The following is a 19,485-nucleotide window of genomic DNA, read 5'->3' as shown; positions in this document are numbered from 1 at the left end:
CATTGCTCCCTGGGTTGGGGTCCTGCCACGTGTAAGAGTAGAGAAAATTCGTTGAGAGATGAGTTTGCAAGCCTTCACTCTCTGCGGCTTTGGGATGTTCATTTGGTTTTGGTTTTTGGACAGGGTCTCACTATTACCTCTATATGTCCTAGAACTCACTGTGTAGATCAAGATGGCCCCAAGCTCCCAGAGATGGGCCTGCTTCTGTCTCCTGAGTTCTGGGATTAAAGGCGTGTGCCACCGCACCTGACTTTCTCTCTCAGTTCTTGACTAGTTGACATCATTAAGCTTTGCCTCGACTTCTCTGCAGTGACAGGCTGTAACTGGAGTTCTGAGCAAATCTAATATTGCTGTACAGGATCTGAGTGTTCCGCACACTGTGTGTATCACAGGGACCAGTCCTAGTAGAGGGAAAAAATTGGCAGCTCCTGTAAAGACAGAAAAACCACAAATAGTCCATTAATCCAACTGCACTTGACACGTAGAAAACAAAGTACACAGGGGAACTAGACTCAGGGGTTCCCGCTCAGGACCTTGGGCCTGCACACTCCACACCTCCAAGGATAGCTTTGTGGTCATGTCTGCCCAGCAACTGAGTTTCACAGAGCCTGAAGGCAGGCTGTGGTACCTGTGCACAGAGAACCTATCTTGCCTGTGAGCCCTCTACTCTCTTCTTATCTGTTTTGGTCACTTTCGTATCGCTGTAGTTAACACACCTGCTAGAAACAGCTCCAGAGAGGAAATGTTGATTTTTGGCTCATGAGTCCAGAAGGTTAGGCCTGTCATAGTGGGGAAGGCGTGGCTGGGAAGATCAATTCATTGAATAGTGGGTCAAGTAGCAATGACTGGGGGTGAGGGATGCCACTCTGTGGATGTCTTCCTTCTTTTGCTCCTTTTATTCTGTCACATGGGATGGTACCGCTCACTTTCAGGGTACCTCTGTTCCCTCGCAGTTACATCTGTTTACAAATGACCTCGCAGACACACGCCACCAATTTCCTAGCTGTGTCTAAGTTCCATCAAGTTAACCAGAAAGCACTCATCGAGATAAAACAAAACACGAAACAAAACAACCATGTATTTAAATTCTGATTTAAAATATCCAAGTTAAAGCGTATGTGTGATAAATAATTGTTCATTTCAATATATTCCTAGTATTTGCTCCCAAATGAAGACCCACTCTTGTTAAGCAGAAGTACACACAAGTAGAGAACCAAGTGTTTGAAACGGTGAAAGAGGAAAACTTCAAAAGAATGGGCTTGTTTTTATTTACAATGCCTATATTTAATTACATGAAATTAGACCCAATACCAGCATCGACTGGTTTCCTTGTAATACATCATCTACTACAATAACGAGATCTAGGCTTTCTGTCCCAAAGCCAAGTTCCCCCGTGCCGTTTTTCACTCAAGAGAAAGATGGAGAAGAAAATTGGTCCTTCTTGGATAACATCCAAAGTAGTTCAATCCCTGAAATGCTGAAAGAAAATGGCTGCAGGGCAAGAAGGCCCCAGAGTACAGCTGAAGTATGTCTGGAAAGAAGTAAGCGAAAGCAGAATGTCAGATGGCGCCTAGCCTGGGTCTGCAAATGCTTAACATGCTTGGCAAACTTAACTCATAGTGAAATCAAAGGCGAGTGATATTAAATGTTTCTGGTAATCCAAAAAAACAAAACAAAACAAAACAAAACACTCCTGTACTCTTAAGGTAGAAAAGGAAGATTAGGAAGGGAAGAAGGAAGAAAGGGGTCGACCAGATAGCTGGGAGAAAGAAGCAAAGATAAGAATCCATGAGATGTCCCTGAAGAGTGTGGCTGAAGAGAGAGCAGGAAAGCCACCCATCCAAAGGCAGGCCTCCCGGCACCAGTGCTCTGAGAGCATTTCCTAAGAACCAGGTCACAGGAAGATGAAAGTGGGCAGCGCCTGCCCAGTGTCTGCTTTTTCCCATCCACAAGCAGTTCTGGTAACAACAAAATAATAGCTAACGCGGCTGGTCGTCACCTCTTTTATTCATGTTGCCTTGTGCTAAACGTATTTCTGCCATGTGCCAAGTCCCCCTCCCAGTTGACTCTAGGTTGTGTCAAGTAGACACAAGTGAGGAGGAGGAGACACAGCACATGCGTTCTTAATGATAATATTGTATTACTTAGTATAGATGATACATTTTTTGTTTGGGAGAACTTCTTTTCCTTTTGAGGATTCAGTTGTGTTATTGAGGAGAATGAAAACGAGGTAAAATTCATCCCTCTTTACTTCATTAAAATCTGCATTATTGCCTTCAGGGGGAGCCTCACCTGTAACGTGATGGTTTTCCCGTCTCCAGTCCCTCTTCCTCATATCTTGTGGTCATCACCTACTTTACAAGTGTTAGCCATGGTAATTAGTCTACAGCCCAAGTCACCTGGGGAGCCGCTCCCTAACCCTCTTAGTTAAGATGTTGGCCATCACAAGGTCAGAACAGGCAGGTAGGCACCATATCCTGCTGATAAGGTTCAGTGTGTCTGCCAGCCCCTTGCTCTGCTCTGAAACCCCAACAGCTGGGCAGTTGAAGAATGCCAGATCACCATAGCTGGCTCACATGTGCTCTCCAGGCACCGCTGAGTCCCTGTCTCTGCCCTGCACTCTTTTTTTTTTTTTTTTGGTTCTTTTTTTTCGGAGCTGGGGACCGAACCCAGGGCCTTGCGCTTCCTAGGCAAGCGCTCTACCACTGAGCTAAATCCCCAACCCCTCTGCCCTGCACTCTTATCCTCACCTCCAGCCAACTGTCTATACGAGGTTACCACTGCAAACCTCCGCCATCTTCCGTCTCCTAACACATCAGCCTCATGAGTGGCAGTTGACGTTACAGAAGCCATGAATCTTACACTTACACATATTCCATATCCTCTGCTCTCCTACAGCCTGTGCTGCTCCTGGGTCCTGCAACTACCCACCTAGTACACAGCGCTCTACATGGGAGACTCTGCTAATTCCTTACCAGGGCTCTCTCAGCTAACTACCAATGCTTCATTGTCCCTTTTCAGATTTGTTTCCGTCAGAAACCTTCTGTGACAGAGCCTCTCTTTGTCTCCATTTCCCAGCGTCCACTCCCTTCAAATGTGTCACCCATGCATGCAGCCTTTTTGACCAACTCAAACCCAGTTTCTGCCAAGTCACCCCTCACTGACTGTAGTATATGAACCCTAAAGTGTAGGTTAAAGTGTGAGCTAAAGCCTCCTCTCTTTCTCTGGTATTTCACTGCATCACCAGGAAGATGGATGTTACAGTCACCCCCTGTCTTTCAGCCAATCAAAATTAGGCAAGATAAATTTGGTTTGCCTCCTTTGAAAGGGGGAAGGGAGGCAGTTGAAGCTATAATGGACATATACTGTTCCCGTTTGCGATGGTTTGAATATGCTCATCTCAGGGAATGGCACTGTTTGGAGGTGTGGCCCTGTTGGAGTAAATGTGTCATTGTGTGTTTGGGCTTTAAGAGACTCATCCTAGCTGCCTGGAAGCCAGTCTTCTTGTAGCAGTCTTCAGAGGAAGATGTAGAACTCTCAGCTCCTCCTGCACCATGCCTGCCTGGATGATAATGGACTGCATCTCTGAACTTATAAGCCAACCCCAATGAAATGTTGACCTTGTAAGAACTGCCTTGGTCATGGTGTCTGCTCATGGCAGTAAAATCCTACCTTAGACACAGTTGGTTTGTTTTTCTGGTTCCAGCAATGACAGAATGGACCCTGGGCCTTCTCGTGTCTGTCTGTCTATCTGTCTGTCTGTCTGCCTGCCTGTCTGTTTTTCTTCCTTTATCTTTTGTCGAAAATATTTTTTTCATATAATATGTTCTGATTACGGTTTCCCTTACTTCTACTACCCTCATGCCCTTCCCATGCCCCTCCTATCTGGATCTATGCCCTTTCTGTTTCCTTAGACCCAAAACAGGCTTCTAAAGAATAATCATGGGGGGGGGAGGCGGGGAAAAAAGAATAATCATTAAAAAAATACAGTACAGTAAAAGAGCCAAACAAAAGTACAAGGAAACACATATAGGCACAGAGACACATACTTTTCACACACAGGAATCCCATAAAGACCCCCAAACCAGAGGCCATAACACACGCAAAGAACCCGTAAGATTAAAACAAAAACAGAGACAACCCCCACCACCAAAACACCCAACTTAACATTATGATACAAAGAACCTCCAAACATCTCTACCGTTTTGTATTGGCCACCACGAGAGCCAGCCCTGTCGTGTGTAGAAAGTGACTCTTTGGTGTCCCCCATCCCTTCTGGCTTCTATACTTTTCCCTCCTCCTCTTCCCTGCAGTTCCCTGAGCCCTGAGGGGGAGGAAGCTGGTGGAGACATCTGTATATGCTGAGTTTTCCAAATGTCTCTCACTCTGTACTGTCTGGCTGTCTCTGTATCCGTTTCCATCTGCCGCAGGAGGAAGCTTCTCTGATGACGGCTGAACAAGGATGGATCTTGTTCCTTTAGGGAGAATGGACAGTCAGGGTCTCATGTACCCCAGACTGGTCTTGAACTTGCAGAGTAGCCAAGAGTGACCTTGAACTTGTGTTCCTCCTGTTTGCTCATCTGGAGTGCTGGGATTCTGGATGTGTGTTGCCATGCCCCCATGTCTAATTACTTGTCCAGCTGGCATAGTATAAACCGGGCTAATTAACAGACACGTTCAAGGAAAACATGGCATATGATAAGAGGAAATTGCCAAGCAAATTATTTTCTTCTGCAGGAATCATGTCAGATTCAAGTTAAATTGGGTTTGTGGGTTTTTTTTTAAAAAGGCGTTCTGGCACCTTGGGGTGAGGATGTCTCTCCGCTTATGAGCCTGTCTGCACACGCCTATGCATTAGCAAACTGCTTGATGCGTGCTGCTGGAGTTAACACAGCATATTTGATGGACCTGTCATGTCTGGAAGCAGGAGCTTCCTTTTCTGGGGCTCAAGGCACGTAGCTGCTTGCTTCAGTTCGCTTCTTCCTTCCCAAAAGGCTTAGCGCATCGAGGAGAATGACAGCTCGTTTTTCAAGAACTTGGACGCGTCGGGGTTGGCAAGAAGGAGCCTGCCTCCTTCATGAAGGCCGCCTCCCTGGTGCTTGATTCAGTTTCATTTAACCACACAAACATTCAGCATTTGACCAGGCAGGATGCCCTAGAGAAGTAGCGCAGTTATATATTACGGAAATATCCACGAAGCAAAGTACTATTGTGAGAGATGCTTGAAGTGCTAAGTGGGAGTGTCCCCGGGGGGATGCTCTGAGGCTGGGGGATGAGGTGTTACACCTCTGCACAATGCTGTAGTCAGATCATCTGCCTCTTCCTCTGGGTGAGGAGGGAACTCACCCTGAAGCTCGTTCCCAGCTGGAAAATGGATGCGTCTGTTACCCTGTGTCAAGGAGTTAGGCTGAGGATGACATTAAATGCTTTGTGTGCATTTCCTTAAGGCGGCATGGGCTTGGCAAGCATTAGGCTCTTTTGCTTTGTCACTGAAAAGACATAGGCAAGGAAGGGTGAGCTGGGGACCACCCCAAGGGAAGCAGTGTCTGAGAGAGCAGAATGGGTGGGTGAGCCTGGGCTTTGGAGCCCTGTCTCTTGGGTCCAAACACTGTTTCTATTGCAGAGGAGTTGGTGTTAGGTCCAAGCCTCGGATCCCTCATTGTTCTAGGAGGCTAATGAGAATACCTTTGCCTTAGTCCTTCCCTGACGAACAAAAGCCTTAGCTTTTTTGAGGCAAGTAGAACTGTGCCTGGCATACACGGAACAGCCAATCAGCACTAGCCAGCTCTTTTTAGCCTGATGAGCTATTCATCAGGAAGGGCCATGGCCAGAGTGTGTGTCACGGATGCCCCAAACACAGGAAACTAAGCCTGCCTTCACAAGTTGAGCAAACTCTTGAGACTCAGAATGCTCCAGAATCTTGGTGAGCCTTGATATAATGTCCTCAGTGGAAAATTCCACAACGAGGAACTTTGTTTCATGCACACACAAAAAACCATATTTTTAGATTTTGCTAAGCTACCCCCAGCCAGCGTGTAAACGTAGATGATGACACCCACGTGAATCTTGGGTTTGGTTTACTCCCACCCCTAAGACGTTTTATGCTGGACATGCAAATATGTCTAGACCCCAAATCTATACATTCCGGAACCGTTTAGATGAAGCTATTCAAACCACACTGAGGTAAATGGATCTTTCAGGTCTGAGGAATAGCCCACACTGTTGAACTGAGTGTCCTGCTCAGTGGTTTCTTTGCAGAAGATAAAGGGCAGAGATGGCCTGTCTCCTTAGACTCCCTGTTCTTCGGTTGATGCACGGAGGCTGTCTCAATTCCACCATGGTTTCTAGCGCCATCTTGGAAAGGTGGCCACCCTGGAGCTTCTGTCAACAAAGGACATGACTGCTTCTTCCTCTCTGGTGACTGAAGATGTGATCATAGCCTGGCTAACAGAGAGATGTCTTAGTGGCAAGAGTTCTCAGGAGTGGTTAAGTCTCACCTCCACAAAATAGTGACGGGGGAATTTGGGCTCAGGGATAAAGGCTATGCATGGACAGGCCCCGCTTGGGTGATGTCCAGAGGCTGACTGGCAAGAGGATGGTCCCCAGAAGAGACCCCAGAGGAGGTCTGAGAGGATCATGAGCCCCCTCTCCAAATGTAATCTCCGGCTGACTGGCATGTCTCAGGGTAACACCCATCCTTTGAATTACAGCATGGAGTAAATGACTGGTGGTTGGGATTAATACTTTCCTTTCTGTAAACCTATTGAGAAAAAAATGCATTCTACTTCATTTACAAGAGAGAAAACGCAAAGAAACTGGGAGACCCATAAGTGTGAGAGTGTACTCGTGTACTGTAGGACTGTAGTGAGGCGGGCATTACATATTATAAGATATATAATACAGAGATAAGGAAAAGAAAGTTGGGAGACCTTGACTTACTCAGAGGCCCACGGGTTCAGATTGGTATACTGGGTGGTGCTGCCTAGACAGTAGTCAGTAGTCACCATGTGACGAAACATAGCCAAGAAAAACAACCTTAGATAAAGCTCGCTTTGAAAGACTGCAGTCCATAGTCCCTTGGCTCCATTGTCTCTGGGCCTGGGGCATGGTAGAACATGACATCATTCAGTAAAGCAAAGCGGCTTTCCTCATGGAAGCCAGGCATCGGGGAGGGAGCTGGGGACACCATATACCTTTCAGGAACTCCCCATTGACCTTTATCTCCCAGCTAGGCTCTGTTTCCTGACCACTAGCCTGTTACTCAACAAATCCATCAATGGCTATGCCCATGGATGAATACAAGGCTTTGAAAGACCCAGAGCTGAACACTGACACAGGGGTGCCAAGCCTTTAATGTATGATCTCTGTAGACCATTTAATATCTGAGTCATAATACAGTGAGTTTGGATTGTGGGGGCAGGGCTTTGAACTGTGTCCTACCCCTCCGATAACGTTGAGGGGGGCACAGTATTAGAAGAGACAGCAAGCATTTTGAAACTCATCAGCTCAATAGTCTGAATTTAATTGTATGCTGTTCTGGGAGTTGTTGAGAAATGCTTGTTGCACACAACCTGAGGAATTCAAGAGCCTGTGGGTGTTTGCAGCCTCTCCCGCCATGACCAATCCAGAGGCCACACCCATTTCATTGGCAAGTACGGCCCAAGTGCAGTTTCCACAGGTGATCTTAAAGGGGTCTGAATCCCAGTCAACTTGCTCCTTCCACGAGCCTCTTCTCTGGAGCTCACACAATGGAGAAACACATATTCTGATCTTGAGTGAGAGATTCTGAGCTGTGTTCCTAACTCAACAACCAAGAGAAAGATGGGCTGTAAAGAGGAACTGTTTTAGCTAGGGATTTTATTGCCGTGAAGAGACACCTTGACCAAGGCAACTCCTGTAAAGGCTAACATTTAATGGGGACTGGCTTACAGTTTCAGAGCTCCAGTCTGTTGTTACTATGGCGGGAAGTATGGTGCAGTCAGACATAGTGCTGGAGGAGCTGAGGGTTCTACTTCTTGATCCGAAGGCAGCCAGGAGGAGGTTCTGATTCCACACTGGGTAGAGCTTGCCCATAGGAGACCTCAAAGCCTGCCTATGCAATGACCCACTTCCTCCAACAGGGCCACACCTACAAAAAGGCCACACCTCCTAATAGTGCTACTGCCTATGGCCAAGCACTGATACATACAGACCTTTTCAAACCAGCACTGGAACACGCACTGGCACCGAAGAATTTGAAGATTCACACAAATGGTTGTCTTTTCCCTCTGGATGTTCAAGATAGCGACAAGACTCACATCCTCTGGTACTTCAGACTGTTCGGCATAAAAGAACCAGGCATAACCAATGACCATTCACATACAATCACAGAGAATGAGCATTTGGCGATGAGAAAACTTGACCTCAGCATAAAACAAGACGAGAGCAGTATTGTGGCTCGCCGGGAATGGAATGCATGCTTTCTTCCAAGAGAATGAGTCATCACTAGAGATGCTGAAGCAGAGACTTGAGGACCGCTGTCAACTCTTCTGCAGGTGAGACTTCTGCATTGGAAGATGGTGGGATAAAGAGAGGGGTTTGTCCTTGACTGACAACCACCGAGGATGGTTTTGCTCCTTCAATAGCCCAGATCTCTTAAATATTTTAAATGATTTCACAGAAACCCATGGAGTTAAACTCTTCTGTTTGTAAGGTTCTACAAAGCATCTTGGAAGTTATACATCTCAACCTCTTTTTTCTTTCTTTCTTTCTTTCTTTCTTTCTTTCTCTCTTTCTTTCCTTCTTCTTTTTCCTTTCTTCCTTCCTTTCTTCTTTCTTCCTTTCTTCTTTCTTCCTTCCTTCCTTCTTTCTTTCTCTTTCCTTCTTCTTTTTTCCTTTCTTCCTTCCTTTCTTCTTTCTTCCTTTCTTCTTTCTTTCTCTCTTTCTTTCTTTCTTTCTTTCTTTCTTTCTTTCTTTCTTTCTTTCTTTCTTTCTTTCTTTCTTTCTCTCTTTTATAGGTAATGAGGCCATGGCACAGTTGCTAGTTGCTTTTAAGGTCACATTGTTGGCAAGGTGTAGGTGGAATTTTGCTGACTTAATGATTCCTTTTTCTCACCATCCTTCTCCACCCCAATCCGTTCCAACCCCCTAAGGTAGGAGAGGAAGAAGGACAGAGGAGAAAGGGGGCATTGATCTCAATAGACTAATTCCTGCTGATTAACATCCTTGAGTTCCTTGGGGCAGTGTCCTCCCACCAGCCATTAGCAACCAGTGATTGCAGTGGGAGCAGCGGGGCAGCAGGGGCAAGGACAGGGGCAGCAGCGGCCACCACTCCTCTCGGGGCTCTAGCATTTTAAACCCTCTCAAGAGTCCCCAGAATTCCAAATGTCATACATTTGCAGGACTTATCTGTGGCTGGCAACCTCACGCCCCTGCCAGAACATGAGGCAAGCCATAGTCACCTGCTGAGGACACTCTAAAGCAGCCCCATATCCCATACCCGGGGTTAAAACAAAAACAGATTCCTGCAAGATTCTTGGGATTAAAGAAACCAACATTTCCACTATAGCAGGGGATAGAGCAGCAACATGAGCCTATGATCTGTAACTCCATTGTGAGCTCTTTCTGTCTGTTCTCCCCTGTCCTAACAATCCTAGACATACACCACATTGGTGACACTCCCAGGCCATGGCCCTGATTTGTTGGGAGCACGAAATTCCTTGTGCCGACAGATCCTCAGGGAAGCCAGGAGTGCTAAGCTCATGGAATTGTCTTCTACAAAGGAAAGAATGTAAACCCCATTCTTCCATCCAGAGGGCTGGGCATTGTGGGTAATTAACAGCCTGGCAATCTGTGTTATCTCTTGGGCCTGGTCTTATCAAGCTCTCACAACCAGAACCACGGTTAGCTAGTCTAAACAACCTTCACATTGCCGGTACAGCCAGGGGCTCCCTAAAAGTCTGAACTACCCTTACTTTATCTGTATAGCTCCCCTGAACTCCCACAACCAGGACCTTGATGCTATCTATCTGTGTGAACGAGACCAAGCCAGATCTTTCCTTAGGCTCTGAAATCTCTAGAGCCCATCTTCTTGGAACAAATGGCATGGTCTCTGAGTGCCGATGTAATTATGCCTCCTTGTGCACAGGGGGCTGTATTACACCAGAAAACCTTTTCCCCCCAGTCGGTACCAGGTTTAAGTATGCTTGCAATAAATCACCTGGTGTGAGAGACTCAGTCTAAGACAGGCTGAGTTTTCATTTTCAACTCTTCACAGATCATTTCACTGCTGGCTGTGACACCTGGAGGGATGCCTCCCCCAACCCCCTACCCCCTCACACTGATTATGTCATTGCTGTGATTAAAAAATGTTCAAAAGCTACCTGTGTTCTTTGAAGACATACTTAGAGTTTTCTATGGCAACATTTAAGACTAGATCTTGGGGCCAGAAGGACGGCTCAGTGGTTAATAGTACTGCCTGCTCTTGAAGAGGCCTGGGTTTCATTCCCAGCAAACGCATGACAGCTCATAGTCACCTGTGATTCCAGTTCCAAGGGGTTTGATGACCTCTTCTGGCCTCCTCAGGAACTGGCCAATCCACAGTATGTATTTATGTACACACACACACACACACACACACACACACACACACACACACACACACACATACACACACACATATGATTAGTTCTGCTTGATTTTATCTCGCACTATGAAGTCTCGATCCTATTTCTCCACTCTACATTCTCTCCATTTAAATATGGTTGGTTTGATGAAAAATAACTGCAATTTTCAGACTAATTCTTGCCACGTTGCCACGTTTTTCTTTTGTAGGGTTTCCTGGTCATCTGGAGTTGAACAGCATGGGACAAGCCTCCGTTTAACAAGTTGGTGTTGCGGCAATTTCTTACTGCGTTTAGAGAAAAACCAGTGTCTTTCCGAGGGTGTGTACAGTCAGCCTCAAAGGCTGATGCTTTCTTCCATCGCCACGCCCTGTGCGCCTCCCTCACCTCGTTTAGGGGCTGGATTTCGTGACCCACTTTTAATAGCTTTTAATAGCTTCAGTGCAAACGAGGAGGAATTACTTCTATGAGTCGGTTATAAAAAGACTGCACCTTCTAACTCTGGGAGCTCTCCCAGTTGCTCTTGCTCTGGGAAGCACGCTGCCATGCTATAAAAAAAAAAAAAAAAAAAAAAAAAAAAAAAAAAAAAAAAAAAAAAACTTTTGGAGAGACGTATGTGGCAAGAGAAATGATACCTCTGTCAGACAGACAGACGGCAAAGACCCGAGGCCTGCCAAAAGCCCTGAGATTGATTTAACATCAGCCACCTTCACTTCAGCCTTAGGGGACCCTGAACCTAAAGCACCCACTACTTAGATCCCTCCTTGCGAAACGGAGGGGGTAGAATTGATTGTTTTGAGCTGTGAACCCGGAGGGCAGATTTGTCACTCAGTGGTGGATGAGCGGGCCCAGTAGGAGGACCTTTACTTTAATCCTCATGACTTAGCTTACAGTTCTATGAGTCAGTCGGGTTATTGTCTTGGCACCGGCGAGTTCTTTTCTGATCCTCCCTGAGCGCTTTAGGGATCTGCGGCAAACTATTGATTTTGAGGGTGACTTTACGACCCTGGATGGCTCTATGCACACCTAACGGCTAGTGCTCGCTGGCTAGTGGTCACCACCCCACCCCAGTCATCTGACACCTTCAACAACTTTAACATGGTGGTTCCTGTTCTCCTGGGGTGTGTCTTGGTGTTGCCAACACAGCGAGAAGGGGAGCACCAACATAGAAATGCTCTGCCAGCTCCTGCTTATACCTGGGCTGCTGACGGCCTATTTGTCAAAGTGAGTCACATGACCAACACAGACTCAAAGTGTGGGGATACATACTAACCCTCATTAAAGGGGGATATGCTATGTCACACTATACAAATGAAGAGAATGAGGGGGAAATTTGGGGGGTTCGTTTAAATAATCTACCATACAGAGAAAATCTGAAGAAAATAACAAATAGTGTTTCATATTTCCTTCTATTTCCTAAGACAATCCAAGTATCCCCAAGCACTTAAGAATAAACTGGGAAGGGCCCATAGAAAAGGAAACCAGGCTGCTCGTCTGTCCTAAGTGTGTGCAGGTCTCCTGGTGATTCATCACTCAGCTTTAGTGCTGACAGGAGCTTGTGGAGGGAGCTGGGAGCCTCTGTGACTCTCTCGGGAACCATACGTGCTGTCCTCACTTCCTCTCAGGTTTTACATTGTTACCTGATCAGTTTTCTCTTCTGGCTTCTTGTTCAACCTCTCAGGTGCTCACACGGGTTCCCCGTCAGTCCTCTCCACGTGACCAGGCTGGCTTCCACTCTACGCAGCGGCATCTCTGTTTCATATCCATGACTACTGGGACAGTAGGTTCCAGCCACCTCTAGAGGAGCGGACCAATGAAATAGTTTTTCAACTCACCCTAAGGGGCAGGGTGGGGGAGGGGAGGGAAGAAGCAACATAAGTGACATTCAATATATTTCTCTAACCTTGTAAAGGCAAGGTTTCCTTTAACTCTCCACCCCCAGCCCCCTTTCTAAATACTTATTTATTTTACGTGCGTGTGTGTGTGTGTGTGTGTGTGTGTGTGTGTGTGTGTGTGTGTGTGTTGTGTGAGAGTGCGTGCTCGGGCTGGAGAGATGGCTCAGCAGTTAAGAGCACTGACTGCTCTTCCAGAGGTCCTGAGTTCAAATCCCAGCAACCACATGGTGGCTCACAGCCATCTGTAATGAGATCCGATGCCCTCTGCTGGTGTGTCTGGAGATGGCTACAGTGTACTCATACACATAAATCTTTAAAGAAAATGAAAATAGCGTGTGTGTGCGTCTCGTCTGCAAGTGTGTCTGTGTACTACTTGTATGCCTGGTGAGTGAAAAGGCAAGAAGACACCGTCAGAACCTCCTGGAAATCACTAGTGACTGTAAGCCACCATGAGGATGCTGAGAACTGAGCCTGGGTCCTCTGCAAGAATGGTAAATACCTTTAACTTTAGCCCTGCAGAAAGACTCTTATAGGATATCCACATAGGTCACACTGTATAAGCAAGACGGTAAACATATAGATTAAATAGAATCTGTAAAACAAAAATGATATGGAATCCAACATAATAGCTATGTTTTGGATAATGTATGCTGCATATTTTATAAGCTTGTTATGTGCCGGACTTTTGTGTGCTGTTTAATTACAAAATGCAAGATAAAGTGTTTGTACACTTCCAGAAGGTGACGCCTAGCTGGTAGTTTCTTGTTCATCAGTCCACATCTGCTTCTAATACCTTACCAAAGCCACCAGCATTCCCTAGGACACTGCAGACCTTTGAAGGACCCAGCCTTCCTCCCTCACCCCATCCCTTCGTGTCAGTTGCCAATGCCAAAGGGCATTCTCTACCCGGGAACCCTCTGGTTACGCTGGCCTGGGCATCAGGTAGGAGAGCTTCATTCTCCTCCCTGTTCTCCACTGCAGATTCCTCAGTGTCACCCGGGCCCTGCAGCAGGCCACCTGCGCAAACCTGGCTTCCCTCTCTGACTTCACTCCCTGTGGGATCAGCAGATTCCCCTGGCAGAAGCAGCTCTCCTCCTTCCTGTGGACCCTCGCCCCCTCCTAGTCTATCCTCAGTCCTTCCCATCAGTTCCTAATACCTAGAAACAGATTCTACCCCAGATCCCCAGAGCCCACGCCTGCCAGGGACTCAGAAGCACTCTGTCCAAGGCAATCCACACCAACACTAAGACCAGGGACAGCAACGGGAACCAAAGAACACCTAAGCATGGAGACGTGTGTGTGTGTGTGTGTGTGTGTGTGTGTGTGTGTGTGTGTGTGTAATGTGTGTGTATGTGTGTGTATGTGTGTATGTAGAGTGTGTGTGTGGTGTGTGTGTATGTGTATGATGTATACAATGTATACAGTGTATACAATGTATATAATGTAGATGATGTTTACAATGTGTATGTATATGTGTATATGTATATGTACATGTATATGTATATATCCAGAATTACAATCATCCCAAACTGAGGTTCCTGGACACCAGCATAAAAACACAATAATATCCAGGACATTGTGGCTCCACCGGAACCCAGAAGCCCCATTAATGAGGACCCAAGAAATGTAATGGAACTGACAAGACAAGACCTTCAAAGCATCTATTATGAACATGTTCAAGGTCTTTAAAAGGGATACGGTGAAAACACAGACGCGTACTGGAATGAAATGAAGGAAGCCACTCAAGACACGGAAGCAGAAATAGACTCACTGAAGGAAACCAAACCTTGGGGAAACTGGGCGTGAAAACTTTAGGAAGGAAAAAATAGAGCAAAGCCCCACCAGCAGAAATCGAAAGATGTCAAGGAGGGTTGGGCACAGCAGACAAGATGGACGAAATGGACAGCCCAGTTGTGTTAGTCAGGGTTTACTGCTGTGAACAGACACCATGACCAAGGCAACTCTTACAAGGACAACATTTCATTGGGGCTGGCTTACAGATTCAAAGGGTCAGTCCATTATCATCAAGGTGGGAACATGGCAGTATACAGGCAGGCATGGTGCAGGAGGAGCTGAGAGTTCTACATCTTCATCTAAGGCTGCTATCTGAATACTAGGATGAGGGTCTTAAAGCCCAAGCCCACAGTGACACACCTACTCCAACAGGGCCACACCCCCTCATAGCGCCACTCCCTGGGCTGAGCATAAACAAACCATAACACCAGTCAAAGAAAATCTTAAATTAAAAAAAAAAAAAACAAAAACAAACCAGATACTCAGGAAATCTGAGACAGTATGAAAAAGACCAGTTCTATGAATACTAGGAATAAAGAAAGAAGAAACCCAACTAAAAGGCACAGAAAACATCTTCAACAAAATCATAGATAGAAAACACAACTAACCTAAAGGAGGAGGCACCTATCAAAGTACAAAAACATACAGAACACCAGGAAGAAAGTCACCCAGCACATTATAATCAATTAAATGTACAGGGCAGAGAAGGACTATTAAAGGCTCAAGGGAAAAGGACCAAGCAACATGTAAAGGCAAACCCATTAGAATAACACTTGACTTCTGAATGGAGACTCTAAGACCCAGAAGTGTCTGAAGAGGTGCTCTACAAACTCTGAGAGACCACAGATGCCAGCCCAGACCACTATACCCAGTCAAACTATCAATCACAATAGATAGTAAAAGAAAACCATTCCACGAGAAAAGCCAAATTCAAGTAGTATCTATCCACAAGTCCAGCTCTACAGAGAGCACTGGAAAGCTTCGATCCAGGAAGCTTGCCATATCCAAGAAAAAGGGGAATAAGTAATCCCCGGCCAGCAAGTCAAAAGAGAAAACTCGAAGCGTAACAACCAAATAGCAGGAAGCGGTAAACACTTCTCATTGATAACTCTTAACATCAATGGTCTTAATTCCCCCCAACAAAAAGACACAGACTAACAGAAGAGATTTGAAAACAGGATCCATCCTTCTACTACCTAAGAACCACACTTTAACATCAAGGACAGACATCACCCCAGGGTAAAAGAATGAAAAAAGATGTGCTTTGTCTGGACACTTTTTCCTTACAGATATTTTGCTTATACATTATTGCTTCTGATTTTATCTTACGGACCCTCTGTGTGTGCAAATGTGTGTGTGCAAATGTGTGTGTCAGCATCTGTTTGCATTTCTCATGCTTTTCTTTTATGTGTTTGTTTTATCCTATTCTGACTTCTTTGTTTTTGTTTTGATCTAAATTTAATTTACTATTATCATTATTTTTTCATGCTTGTGTTCTAAGGAGAGAGGCGGGTGTGAATTTGGATGGGTGAAACATAAGGATGACCTGGGAAGATTCGAGAGAGGGGAAACCTTAATCAGAATATACTGCATGAAAAAAAATCTATTTTCAATTTTTTAAAGGTCATGGAGCTAATATTGTATAAAAAAAAAACCCCAATATCACAGAGAACCGTTCTTGTTTTCCACAACTGTACAATGTTTTGTCTCAGATTCCGTTTTAAGGAGGGGGGATCTGGTTCTCCGGATCCGGAGCTTGCCCAGGCTCACTCAGCCAGCAAATGACATAATCAGAAACATATTCTCCTCTCACGCCAAATCACATCCCTTGCATCTACTTCATGGCATTCCATTACAGTCGCTTTCCCTGCAGCCCCTCACAGCCGTTTTATTTCTTATGTATGGAAAACACGGGATCCAGCCCATGAGAACAGCCTGGGAGAAACACAATCTCCGAGTTTTTTTCCCCTCTGTTCCTTGCAAATTGAAGAGGTCAGATTAAAATATCTGTCCGTGAATTAGACCAGCAGACATTTCGAGTGTATGAAAAAACTCACGAAGACAAACACACCGTGATAATTAAAAAATCAACCCTAAAGAATAATCAGGAAATGCCCTTGTTGTCGGAGAAGTTCTATTTACCACTTTCGCTAGCCCAAACACATTTGCGCGTTTATGGCCTATGTTGTCTTAAACTTAGGCTGCTGTGGGCTCCTCTGAGAATTATCTCGGCATTTGTGTGGTGTTTCATATCTTCACACAATACTTTAAAGCACGTGTAGTTTACCTTGTTTTGTGAACACGGAACTGAAGCGCAGCAAGGTTATGAAATGCTCTTGAGGTTGCACTGCTCGCAGGCTCAGCAGGCAGATCGGCGCTCCGAGGGGCTTCTGAGGGATGACGTAAGGCAGTGTTTCCCAGCATGCACCGCACCACGCCAGCCTTGCGAGATGCTCCACACACAAAAAGTTGATCCAATCCCCAAATAAATTTAAGTTACTGCATATTAGTGTACATCCATCGAAGTGAGCTATTAGAAAGTGATGACGTGGGTTAGCCCGCAGATCATACAGATGAATGGACTGATAGCCAGAAATTCGAAGTATATAAAATCACACGGTGGCTGATGTGCGGACAACAAAAAGAGCCCAGATCTCCAAACCCCAGCATGATGCTCTTTTCCATTCCTCACATAGATCCCCGTGCTTAAATGTTTACCTAGTAGAGAAAAACGTTGTCTAAGTTAATACTCAAACCAGAAGCATAATTTGAATAAAAATTTTACTTTAAAAGGGAGAGAGAAAATACCGTCCTTTGTTTTTAATTCACCTCTGTGAATTAAACCATGCAGGTGATAACAGCTAGCGCTCACACATGTCGAAACTGACACTTTCTAAAGCTCCGTCTAAGGCTTTTTACAGAGGTGGAAGATGAATGAGTTCACAGCTGAACTCATTCTAAGGCTCTCAAAAATATGGAGAGGCGAGACCATGATTTAAAGTTGAGTCAGCCTGAGCCCAGACCTGTGCATAACAATCCTAAATGTGCTCTCATTTCTGGGGAAGTCCCTGTAGAGGGATTTTAATCCAGCAACCTGGCTGCTCTGGCAAGGGATTGCGTTGAAAGAACTTCTAGGTCAGTGCGATCCTGCTGGAATGCAGACGTGCCCTTAGTATACACCTTTAATCCCTCTGGCTGAAATACAGACACACCCGTAGAGGTAAGATTAGTTTGTAGAAGGAAGAAGCCATGTTTGAAAGTGATGTCTAATTGAAGGGAAAGGAGCAAATCAGAGAAAGACTTGAGAGAATAAGTAAAGATAGGACACATCCAATTTTCATGAGAACAGCACGGGGGGGGGGAGAGAGACAGAGAGAGACAGAGACAGAGAGACAGAGACAGAGACAGAGAGACAGAGACAGAGAGAGAGAGAGAGAGAGAGAGAGAGAGAGAGAGAGAGAGAGAAGAACACAGTTTTACCTGGACAGTTTTGTAGAGAGAACAGCCTAGACGCAGGTGAAGACAGAATGAGATAGAGGAGAAGAAGAAGAAGAAGAAGAAGAAGAAGAAGAAGAAGAAGAAGAAGAAGAAGAAGAAGAAGAAGAAGAGAAGGAGAAGGAGAAGGAGAAGGAGAAGGAGAAGGAGAAGGAGAAGGAGAAGGAGAAGGAGAAGGAGAAGGAGAAGGAGAAGGAGAAGAAGAAGAAGAAGAAGAAGAAGAAGAAGAAGAAGAAGAAGAAGAAGAAGAAGAAGAAGAAGAAGAAGAAGAAGAAGAAGCCAGAAGATTAGAACAGATTGCCAAAGTTAGTATGAGGCCAGGCAGAGCAGTTCAGCCAGAAGCTGAAAGAAGTCAGTTTGAATCAGTCATCTTGGAGAGATGTTTCGAGCCAGGACAGCTGAGTTGAATCAGACAATCACAGTTCAGAAAGAACTAGAAAGGGTGAGCTTACTCAACAGTAGGTCTCTAAGATGACATTTACATCTGAGGAATGAAAGTTACTTTTACAGAGCCCCATACCCCTCTCTTCCTCTGGTATCGTGGCTACAGCAGTGATTGAACTTAGAGACAAAGGCGGCTCACACAGCAGAAGCAAAACTATCAAACCTAGCTCAGGACTGAGGCGGCTGACCACAAACACAGGATGTATGTACATGGAAAGGAAAGGTAGGTCATGACAAGTGTGGGGCAGACACACACCTCTGCTTTGTCAATGCCTTCAGTTCCCTAATTTGTATTTTAAAAAATTAGGACCAAAGCAGTCCTGGTTTTAGTCCAGAAGCAGTCTTTAACTAAAACCAAAATAGCAATCACTTTCTGGAGACTTCCTGGGAGAATAGGTTCAAGCTAGAGAAGACGCTGGCACATACCAGGGCTTGAAATCTACAGCATGCTGACAGCCTCTGCTCGTGCACTTGATACTGGGTGTCGTCTGAAGCCCTGTAGAAATGCCATCTTACCACTGGACAGCTTCAGCCCTAGGACAGTGGTTCTCAACCTCCCTAATGCTGAAACCCTCTAATACAGTTCCTCATGTTGTGGATCTGTAAAATTATTTCATTACTACTCCATGCCTGTAATTTTGCTACTGTTAAGAATTGTAATGTAAGTCTGTGTTTTCTGATGGTCTCAAGTAACCCTTGGGAAAACCACCTCAAGTGGTCCACAGGTTGAAAACCACTGCTCTAGAAAGTCCTCTGACTGCACTCAGTGTCTCCCAAAGGCAAGGCTTGCTTTTGGCAACCAAACTACTATAGAGTTTAGCAAAAGAGACTCTATTGCTGGGTATCTTTACAATGACTGAATAATACTGAAATGAATTCTTTTTACAATATATACCCTATTGGTCTAATACTTGCTGAAACCGTGTGTCACTCCAGCTTCCAGGGATCTGACGTCCTTATCTGGTCTCCAGTTGTACCTGCACTTAAGTGCATGCACACATCCCCCCCCTCACACACACACACACACACACACACACACACAGAGTCACATACTCACACAGTCACTCACACACTCACACTCGCTCTCTCACACACACTCACACTTTCACACACTCACACTCTCTCACACACACTCACACTCTCTCACACACACTCACACTCTCTCACACTCACACTCACTCTCTGACACACACTCACACTCTCTCACACACACTCACACTCTCTCACACTCACTCTCTGACACACACTCACACTCT

At 45.5% G+C, this 19,485-nt stretch overlaps 2 long non-coding RNA genes across 2 annotated transcripts; one reads left to right on the top strand and one right to left on the bottom strand.

The window, feature by feature from the left end:
* Positions 1-251: 251 nt before the first annotated feature.
* Positions 252-16,682, bottom strand: LOC108351545 (uncharacterized). Its single transcript, XR_015625978.1, has 3 exons — positions 16,578-16,682; positions 12,242-12,437; positions 252-428 (listed from the first exon to the last, which is right to left on the bottom strand). It is a non-coding gene; the product is annotated as an uncharacterized LOC108351545 (long non-coding RNA).
* LOC148004965 (uncharacterized) lies at positions 8,189-14,740 on the top strand. Its single transcript, XR_015625979.1, has 3 exons — positions 8,189-8,534; positions 10,813-10,922; positions 12,283-14,740. It is a non-coding gene; the product is annotated as an uncharacterized LOC148004965 (long non-coding RNA).
* Positions 16,683-19,485: the final 2,803 nt, after the last annotated feature.

This window comes from Rattus norvegicus, chromosome 7 (assembly GCF_021556685.1).
Source record: "Rattus norvegicus strain SHRSP/BbbUtx chromosome 7, alternate assembly SHRSP_T2T, whole genome shotgun sequence".
Taxonomy (NCBI): Eukaryota; Metazoa; Chordata; class Mammalia; order Rodentia; family Muridae; genus Rattus; species Rattus norvegicus.
This window is presented reverse-complemented; position numbering and strand designations above follow the sequence as displayed.